The sequence below is a fragment of the Thrips palmi genome, unplaced genomic scaffold, assembly GCF_012932325.1.
Source record: "Thrips palmi isolate BJ-2018 unplaced genomic scaffold, TpBJ-2018v1 HiC_scaffold_18, whole genome shotgun sequence".
NCBI classification, from domain to species: Eukaryota; Metazoa; Arthropoda; class Insecta; order Thysanoptera; family Thripidae; genus Thrips; species Thrips palmi.
In genome coordinates this window covers 15,086,615-15,097,359 of record NW_023144627.1, presented here as the reverse complement: position 1 = coordinate 15,097,359, position 10,745 = coordinate 15,086,615, and positions in this window count along the sequence as shown.

Here is a 10,745-nt window from a genome sequence, read left to right as displayed (position 1 = left end):
TGCATCCGGCGATGTGACAGGGCGCCTGGCGCACTGGGTACCGGCATCCTACCGCCCACCGCCCCTGCGACGGCAAGCCCTGCGAGCAGCGAGTGCCATCATTGCGATCGCAGCCATCGGCGCGACCGGAAGTGCGCGCGATTGACTGACGAGTGCTTACAGTGGATCCCCCTTGCGGTGTGGTGGCGCGCGGCTGTGACGGACCGACGGACCGGGCGGTACGGTATTCTGGTCCCTGTGGTCCCCAGGCCGGTCCGCCCGTCACGCGCCTGCAGCAGTTGGCAGCAGTGCGTTTATTTTTAAAGACGGTCGCGCCTTTTGGGCCGCGGACCAACGTGACGCGAGCGTGACCCGAACGTGACCCGAACGTGACGGAGGTCGAGCCGAATCCGGCGATCCAGCGCGCCGCCCCAGGCGTGTGTGGCGTGTCACTGCGTGTCACGCGTGCAGGTGGAATTCAGTGGATTTGCCCGGAGCTGTCGGAGGCTCGCCTAGGACGGCGGCTCTGATTTCAAGGTAGGTGCGCCTCGGCTTTCCTCTTACCTTGCCTCTTGGTGGCTCCGGTGCCGCGCCGGCCTACGCCAGCCTGCCGCCAGCCGCACCGCGCCGGTTTGTGTTGTGTGCATGCACTTGTTTTCAGAGAGGCACCCAGCGAGGCCGAGAAGAGCAAGGGGGAGGGGGGGGGGGACTGGCCCCACCACTATCCCTCTCTCCCTCCGTGGGTACTCTGTAAAGAAACGGGCGCTGTCTGCCATGTCTGCCCGGCCCGCACGTGTTCACTGCGCTCGCCGCCGTCGTCGGAGGTTCAGTCGTTTCACTGGAAAACTAGAGCGGCGGACACCTGCTGACGGTGTCGAGGCGCCCGCGGCGTCCGGTGCCTGCAGGCTGATTCCGAGAGGCGTTCACGTCGCTCTGTCTCTCTCGCACCTGTGCGGCACGCCTTAAGAGTGCGAGAGAGACAGCGCGACGAAAACGGCTCTCGGAATCAGCCTGCTGCCTGCCGGCCTGGCGTCGATGGCGGTGGTGGCGCCTCTGGCTGCCAGCTCGGGCGCGCGGCTCGTGGCGCTACACTGGTGGCGGCGCGCCGCGCTGGCCGCCAGCCGCCAGCCCGAGCTGGCATATTTTATCGGAGACTGTACTAGAATATTTCATCACGCTTGGTGGTGGAGTGGTGGCCTCACGTTTGACGTCCGCGCGCGACATGTCGTGCACGTGAGCGCACACGTATGTCCGTGTGTGTATGTGTGTGTGTGTGTGCGTGTGTGTGTGTGCGTGTGTGCGTGGTATGCGCCCGCCATTCACCTGGCCGGTTGGTTTTTCGCGGAAGAAGTATTACACGTGCTGGCGCTGCTGGCGTGGGACTCTCAATGGGCACTACGTTACAGCCCCCTCCCCCTCCCCTCCGGTCCAGACGGCCGGGCTACGCCGGGCTCTGGTCTCGGCCGGGACGGTCTTGTTCATGGAACTGCAGGACCCGTGAGCCATGCAGGCAGGCAGGCCGACCCTCAGGTACAGTCTCTGCCAAGACGCGCGTCCTCGGCCGGAGCGAGCGGAGCACAGTGGGCCAGAAGACCGGTGGAGGCGGACAAAACTCTAGACGCGTTTTGAGTTCCAGAGTCGCTAAACGGGACTTGAACCGAACGTGTGACCCCACCAATGGATTGCTCTCCGAACGAGGAATCCATTGGTGGGGTCACACGTTCAGTTCGAGGCCTGTTTAGCGACTCTGGAGCTCAGAACGCGTCTAGAGTTTTGTCCGCCTCCACCGGTCTTTCGGCCCACTGTGCGGAGCCGAGCGGAGAACAATGCGGGTACTTGACGGCTTCACGGAATACAATGTCCGGCCGGGGCTCGGCTTTCTCGCCTCGCATGTCGTCGTCTTGAACGTTTTGCGCTTGAATCGGAGCCCCGCGCGCGCGGCCTGCAGAGTGATTCCAGGAGTCGTTTCGTCGCTCTGTCTCTCTCGCTCTCATGGAGCGGTGCGGGAGCTCCATGAAACACTCTCGGAATCAGTGTGCTGCTTTGCACCGCTTTGACCTCGCCGTCGTTTGAACCCGGGGCGCGCTCGCCGGGCGTGTCGCCTTGCCGTTCGCATTGGCGACGGTGCCCCCTCGTGCCAGACCCTGCCAGACAGAGACAACTCGGTGCCCTCAGCCTCTGGTGCGAGAGAGACAGAAGCGCCCCTCCGACTCGACGGCCACGGTCATTGTCTGGCGCGCTCAGGCGGCCTTACCCTACGTAGTTGCTGAGCCCGTGTTTCGATTGGAAAACGCCCCCCGTGCGCCAAAAGGGCTGACCAGGTCGACTCGGTGACGGCGGCACGGCGCGGCGACCCGGGTTCGAGTACGCCCGGCCAGAAGACCGACGCCGGCGGCCAAAACTCCCGGTGTACATCGTTTGTCCGTCCGACGTTTGTCCGTCCTGCCGAAATTTGTCCGCCCTCCCCTTCACTTAAATTTTGTCCGCCCGACGTTTGTCCGCCCGACGTTTGTCCGCCGACGTTTGTCCGCCCGACGTTTGTCCGCCCGACGTTTGTCCGACTGACGTTGTCCGATCTCATTCAGGAAAGAGGGAGGGGAGAGTATAAATATTCCACGACGTCAGTGACAGATTAGTCGTCGGGATGGACGAAGGGGAAGCGGCAAGGCTGGGTTGCCTACCTCCGAGGCGGGCGGGTCGGAAAGGAGCTGTCCCAGGAGCGTCTTGATGCCCCTGGCAGCCGATGGGGCCCCCGGCATTTGGGCCGGCCACCAGAACTTCCAGGTTCCCGCTGTGGAGGTCCTTGGCGTGGTCCTCAGGCCGAGCGAGCTGGGTGCTGCAGTGCAGGGCGACTGCACTGTCGCGCTTGGCTTGCCGCGAAACTGTCGCGCTTGGGCTGCCGCGACACTGTCGCGCTTCCCCTGCCGCGACACTGTCGCGCTTGGGCTGTCGCGACACTGTCGCGCTTCCCCTACCGCGACACTGTCGCGGTTCACCTGCCGCGACACTGTCGCGCTTGGCTTGCCGCGACACTGTCGCGCTTGGGCTGCCGCGACATCGTCGCGCTTCACCTGCCGCGACACCGTCGCGCTTCCCCTGCCGCGACACTGTCGCGCTTGGGCTGCCGCGACACTGTCGCGCTTGAACTGCCGCGACACTGTCGCGCTTCCCCTTCCGCGACACTGTCGCGGATCTCCTGCCGCGACACTGTCGCGCTTGGGCTGCCGCGACACTGTCGCGCTTGGGCTGCCGCGACACCGTCGCGCTTCCCCTGCCGCGACACTGTCGCGGTTCACAGGCCGCGACACTGTCGCGCTTGATCTGCCGCGACACTGTCGCGCTTGATCTGCCGCGACACTGTCGCGCTTGGGCTGCCGCGACATCGTCGCGCTTCACCTGCCGCGACACCGTCGCGCTTCCCCTGCCGCGACACTGTCGCGGTTCACTGCCGCGACACTGTCGCGCTTGGGCTGCCGCGACACTGTCGCGCTTGATCTGCCGCGACACTGTCGCGCTTGGGCTGCCGCGACATCGTCGCGCTTCACCTGCCGCGACACCGTCGCGCTTCCCCTGCCGCGACACTGTCGCGGTTCACCTGCCGCGACACTGTCGCGCTTGGGCTGCCGCGACACTGTCGCGCTTGATCTGCCGCGACACTGTCGCGCTTGGGCTGCCGCGACATCGTCGCGCTTTTCCTGCCGCGACACTGTCGCGGTTCACCTGCCGCGACACTGTCGCGCTTGATCTGCCGCGACATGTCGCGCTTGGGCTGCCGCGACCGTCGCGCTTGGGCTGCCGCGACACTGTCGCGCTTGGGCTGCCGCGACACTGTCGCGCTTGGGCTGCCGCGACACTGTCGCGCTTGGGCTGCCGCGACACCGTCGCGCTCGGTCGCGCTTCACCTGCCGCGACACCGTCGCGCTTCCTCTGCCGCGACACTGTCGCGGTTCACCTGCCGCGACACTGTCGCGCTTGGGCTGCCGCGACACTGTCGCGCTTGATCTGCCGCGACACTGTCGCGCTTGGGCTGCCGCGACATCGTCGCGCTTCCCCTGCCGCGACACCGTCGCGCTTCCCCTGCCGCGACACTGTCGCGGTTAACCTGCCGCGACACTGTCGCGCTTGGGCTGCCGCGACACTGTCGCGCTTGATCTGCCGCGACACTGTCGCGCTTGGGCTGCCGCGACATCGTCGCGCTTTTCCTGCCGCGACACTGTCGCGGTTCACCTGCCGCGACACTGTCGCGCTTGATCTGCCGCGACACTGTCGCGCTTGGGCTGCCGCGACACCGTCGCGCTTGGGCTGCCGCGACACTGTCGCGCTTGGGCTGCCGCGACACTGTCGCGCTTGGGCTGCCGCGACACCGTCGAGCTTCCCCTGCCGCGACACTGTCGCGGTTCACCTGCCGCGACACTGTCGCGCTTGATCTGCCGCGACACTGTCGCGCTTGATCTGCCGCGACACTGTCGCGCTTGGGCTGCCGCGACACTGTCGCGCTTCCCTGCCGCGACACTGTCGCGGCTTCACCTGCCGCGACACTGTCGCGCTCACCTGCCGCGACACTGTCGCGCTTGGGCTGCCGCGACACGTCGCGCTTCACCTGCCGCGACACCGTCGCGCTTGACTGCCGCGACACGTCGCGTGGGCTGCCGCGACACTGTCGCGCTTGACTGCCGCGACACTGTCGCGCTTCGCCTGCCGCGACACCGTCGCGGCTTCCTGCCGCGACACCGTCGCGCTTGGGCCCCTGCCGCGACACTGTCGCGCTTGGGCTGCCGCGACACAGTCGCGCTTGGGCTGCCGCGACACCGTCGCGCTTCCCCTGCCGCGACACTGTCTCGCTTGGGCTGCCGCGACACTGTCGCGCTTGGGCTGCCGCGACACTGTCGCGCTTGGGCTGCCGCGACACCGTCGCGCTTCACCTGCCGCGACACCGTCGCGCTTCCCCTGCCGCGACACTGTCGCGCTTGGGCTGCCGCGACACTGTCGCGCTTGGGCTGCCGCGACACCGTCGCGCTTTCCCTGCCGCGACACTGTCGCGCTTGGGCTGCCACGACACTGTCGCGCTTGGGCTGCCGCGATACTGTCGCGCTTGGGCTTCCGCGACATCGTCGCGCTTCCCCTGCCGCGACACTGTCGCGCTTCCCCTGCCGCGACACTGTCGCGCTTCCCCTGCCGCGACACTGTCGCGCTTCCCCTGCCGCGACATCGTCGCGCTTCCCCTGCCGCGACACTGTCGCGCTTGGGCTGCCGCAACACTGTCGCGCTTGGCCCTGCACTGCAGCACCAAGCTCGCTCGGCCTGAGGACCACGCCAAGGACCTCCACAGCGGGAACCTGGAAGTTCTGGTGGCCGGCCCAAATGCCGGGGGCCCCATCGGCTGCCAGGGGGCATCAAAGACGCTCCCACCCCTACTTTGGTGGGAGTGACACGGACAGGCTCCTTTCCGGACCCGCCTGCCTCGGAGGTAGGCAACCCAGCGTGGCCGCTTCCCCTTCGTCCATCCTGACGACTAATCTGTCACTGACGTCGTGGAATATTTATACTCTCCCCCTCCCTCTTTCCTGAAATGAGATCCGACAAACGTCAGTCGGACAAACGTCGAGCGGACAAACGTCGGGCGGACAAACGTCGGGCGGACAAACGTCGGGCGGACAAAAATTTAAGCGAAGGGGAGGGCGGACAAATTTCGGCAGGACGGACAAACGTCGGACGGACAAACGATGTAGACTCAAAACTCCAGAAGCGTTTTGAGCTCCAGAGTCGCTGAATGGGACTCGAACCGGACGTGTGACCCCACCAATGGATTCCTCGTTCGGAGAGCAATCCATTGATGGGGTCACACGTTCGGTTCGAGTCCTGTTTAGCGACTCTGGAGCTCAAAACGCGTCTAGAGTTTCGGCCGCCTCCATCGGTCGTCTGGCCCACTGTGCGGTGTGGGCAGTTGACTCGGACAGGATGCAAGTTGGTTCCATAGCACGCGTGACAGTCTGTCTGCGGGTCGCGAAGAAGGCCGAGACGGTAAAACTCGTTTTCGCTGACGCGCGCCGCGTGCGTTCCGTGCGCTCCGCCCGCGGGGCGCGAGTAGGTGCGCGTGTGGCAGCCAGCAGGGTGATTCCATCGCTCTGTCTCTCTCGCTCCCACGGTACGCCCCGTGAGTGCGAGAGAGAGAGAGAGAGAGAGGCAGAGAGGCCGCCCACTAGCAATGAGCCCGCTGGTGGATGGGGGAGTTTGGGAGCCGCCCAGCTGGAAACAGGAACAGCACCAGCAAGAGCACGCCGCTGCACGGTGTGCTGCACGGGGGCCTCCCTCACGTGGCGCGCGCCCGGTCCCACATTGGTGGTCCCACGCACACTGCTAAACCATCAGCCCCTCCACAGACCGACTCTCCGTCGCTCTGTCTCTCTCGCACCTGCACGAGACAGACACTGCGACTCTCCAAATCAGTCTGCAGATGCTAGGAACGCCTTAAAATGTTTGCTTGTTTGCGCCTCGCCTGTCGGCCGAGCTGTCGGCTGTGTACACTGTTCGATAGCCGGCGGGCAGTTTGGGCCGGCAGGTCACCAGCCCCGTCGACGCCCCGTCCAGCGCCAAGGAGGGCCTAAGCCACCGCCCGGGGTAATGGAGCCGAATGGGCAGACCGGACTGGCCGAGCTGGCAGACCGCAGAGGGGCTGGCCCGGCCGGCCGGCCGGCTGGCTTTGGAATCAGATGAGATTCCCTCTAGGCTCTGCGGCGCTCTGCGGCGCTCTGCGGTCAACGGCGCGACCAAAGGCTGCGGCGAGGCGGCGGTCGCCCAGGCAGAGCTTTATGTTGTTTTTTCTGATCACCGTCCGGTTCTGCGCAGACCGATGCCGAGAGTCGCTCTGTCTCTCTCGCACTCACGGGGCGTCCCGCGTAGGTGCGAGAGAGACAGAGCGACTCTCGGAGTCAGTCTTCTTCTACTGGGGGGCGAAGCTCGGTGAAGCCTGGCGAAGCCTGGTCCAGTGAGCCAGCGGCTCGTCTTGCAGGCCGGGCCGGTGATGAAAAATTTAGTGCCCCTTGCGTGTGTCGCGCGGAGTTTTATTCTGGCCGTCGTGCGGTTTTCCGGGGTTTCCCTTCCGGCCGGATCGCGCCACTGTTTGTTCGCATTATTCATTATTGATCCTGCTGGGAGTCCCGGCCGGCAGGACCGTGCCAGGACTCCGCCAGGTGGATGGCCAGGTGGACCCATTCCGGTCTATCCTCGCATCGGCCGCGCCCCGCGCCACTGCCATGGTGCAGACTGATTCCGAGCCGAGAGTGACTCTGTTTGTTTCGATTTTTCCACCCCTTCTTTTTCCAACCCCGTTTTCCCGGCTTGTTTTCCACGCCTCGTTTTGGCCGAGCGTCTTGGCGACTGTTTTTCCGGTCCGCGACGATTTTTCTTCTCGTCCGGCGCGTTATTTTGGTTTGTTGCGGCACCGCGTGCCATTGATTTTTATACGGCCACGTTTGTCGCTCCGGCCGGCCGTAGCAGGTGTGGGTCCGAGGATGGGGATGGCGATGTGTCGCGGTCCGCGCCCCGCCCCGCCCCGCCCCGCCCCGCCCCGCCACGCCCCGCCACGCCACACTGGCTGCCGGTGCGACATCACTTCCTGCGAACGCGGTGACTCTCTGCTGGCCGTGGCCGCGAGGCTGGCGAACTGGGAAGAAGAAAAAAGAAAGAGGTGTAAAAAGAGGCGAAAGAAAAAAGAAGGAAATGAACGTCTTCCTCGTCCCGACGCGGCGGACGCGGCCGACTCGCCCGGACGTATCGGAATCCATATTCGATTGGCGAGCCGTCAACCCTTTTGGAAACACGGCCGCGTTGGCGGTCGGGTCCGCGCTGTTCTGCGTCCCAGGAGGACGTCACCAAAGTGTCAGCCTTGGCGTCAGCCGGCCGCTCCGGGATTCACAACTCCAGGCTCCAGGACGCTCCCTCGGGAACTGCAAATCGGATGGAGGCGGCCAAAATCCTGGACGCGTTTTCAGCTCCAGAGTCGCTAAACAGGCCTCGAACCGAACGTGTGACCCCACCAATGGATTGCTCTCCGAACGAGGAATCCATTGGTGGGGTCACACGTTCGGTTCAAGGCCCATTTAGCGACTCTGGGGCTCAAAACGCGTCCGGGGTTTTGGCCGCCCCCACCGGTCCTGGCCCACTGTGCGCGGCGGCGGCGGCGGCATCTCGAAGGCGCTTTGGCGCGCCGCTTGCCCTGCTTGCCGTCACCCTTGTTTGACGGCCTGAAGGGGGTGCTCGCTGCGCGCGCCGCGCTCGGCGTTGTGCCGCAGACTTGCCGCAGTGCTCGACTACGTCGACTACGTCACCGCGGGCTTTCTCGCGGCGCTCCCCTTTCACAGGGCGAGGCTCTCGCGCGCTCTCGGCGCGCTCTCGCACGGGCTTTCAGCTCCTTGAACCAGGGCCTCATCCATCACGGCGTGCGCCGCGGCGCGCGCGGCGTGTCCCTGCACTCTGTGGCGTCGGGACGCAAAACGGCCGTGTAGACGGTGTACAGCGCGTGGCGGACAAGCCCGGCGCACAGTGGGCCAGAAGACCGGCGCAGGCGGCCAAAACTCTAGACGCGTTTTGAGCTCCAGAGTCGCTAACCAGGGCTGAAACCTACCGGGATTTCGTTTTTCGTTTTGTTTTTTTCTGAGTCTGCATTGGTGGTCGCGGCCGCGGGGCGACTCGCTGCCGTGCGGCGTGAGCGAGCGCGGGGATTCCCGTCGTGCCAATACAGTCGGTGCTGCCAATAATTGTCCGCCTATTTGCAGTTCCAAGGCCGGGCCGGCCAGGCTGAGGCTGGGACGTGACGTGTGAAAGGCTTGCCGGCCGCGCCCTAGCTCTGGGCCCAGCTTGCCCTAGCTTGCCCTAGCTTGCCCTAGCTTGCCCTAGCTTGCCCTAGCTTGCCCTAGCTTGCCCTAGCTTGCCCTAGCTGGCTCCCCAAGGTGCATCCGGACGACCTTGGCTCTCGGCGAAGATGGGCCATCCATCGATTCGGCTGAGGCCGTGAAGGGTGGCCCAAATTCTAGACGCGTTTTGAGCTCCAGAGTCGCTAAATGAGACTCGAACCAAACGTGTGACCCACCGATGGATTGCTCTCCGAACGAGCAATCCATTAGTGGGGTCACACGCTCGGTTCGAGTCCTGGTTAGCGACTCTGGAGCTCCAAACGCGTCTTGAGTTTTGGCCGGCGGCGCCGGTCTTCTGGCCCACTGTGCAGTGCCTTCCAGTGCCTAATCTGGCCGTCCGAGGCTCGCTATCTCGCAGGCTGCAGGCACACTGTGCAGGCACGGCCTCGAATCCATCAGCGGGTGTGACGGGTCGCCCTTTTGCATTCATGGGCGGGGCCCTTTCACAGTGCAGGTGGCGCCTTGCTTGATGATGTGTGCTCGCCGCCGAGCGCCGCCAGCTCGTCGAAGAAAAAGCCTCTTTTATTTGAATTTTCCGTCGCTTTCCCGCCACGTTTGTGCGCGCGTGTGTCTATAATGCTGCCGCCAGCGGTGGTCGTGTGGGTCCCAGGTGCGCCACGGGCGTGTGCTGTGCGTGTGTGCGTGTGGCGTGGCTGGGCGTCGTTTCATTCAATAAATTTGGCAAGTTTGGTCGCTTTTCTGGTCTGCGGTGCGCGGTGTGTCCCCGTCGGGCCGTGTCGACGTCGACGCTTCTGGGATGGGGCCGGGGGGGGGGGGGGGGGGGGCTGGAGGGCGCGAAGGGTTCGATAGAAGAGGGAGGGGCGGGAGTGAGTGGCAAACCATCGGGACAACGTGTGGAGCAATGCGGTTTATGTACATACGTATCGAGTCCACCGCGCCGCGCGAGTCACTTTGCATGCTTTTCGGTTCGTTTAGACTGTCAGCGTTTAGACGCACACGGCGGATGAATTGTAGCTAAATTCAAGTACCGCCCTGCGGTTGACTATGACGCTCTGGAAATTCAGTGCATTTTATACCCTTATTGAACACCCCGGATGAACAGCGTACCCTTCCTCTCCAGGCTCGGACTGGCCAGGGCAGACAGGCAGAAAAATCTGCCGGGGCCTTCGGATTTGTGACCAGTAACGTCACAAAGTTGGTCAAAAAGTGATTAAATCTCCGAAAGTAGCCGTTTTTGCTGAATTTGAGCGGCCACTGTGTCCAATCTATTGCCGTAAAAGGCCTCCCTCGACGTCCTAGTATTCTCAAGACCCTACCCTTTCATGCCCTGTATAGGGAAGACGTTGACCACAACGATTTTGCCTTTGACCGCAACGATTTTGGGACCAAAGTTGGTCAAAAAGTGGTCGAATCTCGGAAATTTGCTGATTTTGCTGACTTTGGGCGGCCACTGTGTCCAATCTAGTTGCCGTAAAAGGCCTCCCTCGACGTCCTAGTATTCTCAAGACCCTACTCTTTCATGCCCTGTATCGGGAAGACGTTGACCACAACGATTTTGCCTTTGACCGCTACGATTTTGGGACCAAAGTTGGTCAAAAAGTGGTCGAATCTCGGAAATTTGCTGATTTTGCTGACTTTGGGCGGCCACTGTGTCCAATCTAGTTGCCGTAAAAGGCCTCCCTCGACGTCCTAGTATTCTCAAGACCCTACTCTTTCATGCCCTGTATCGGGAAGACGTTGACCACAACGATTTTGCCTTTGACCGCAACGATTTTGGGACCAAAGTTAGTCAAAAAGTAGTCGAATATCGGAAATTTGCTGATTTTGCTGACTTTGGGCAGCCACTGTGTCCAATCTAGTTGCCGTAAAAGGCCTCCCTGGACGCCCTATTAT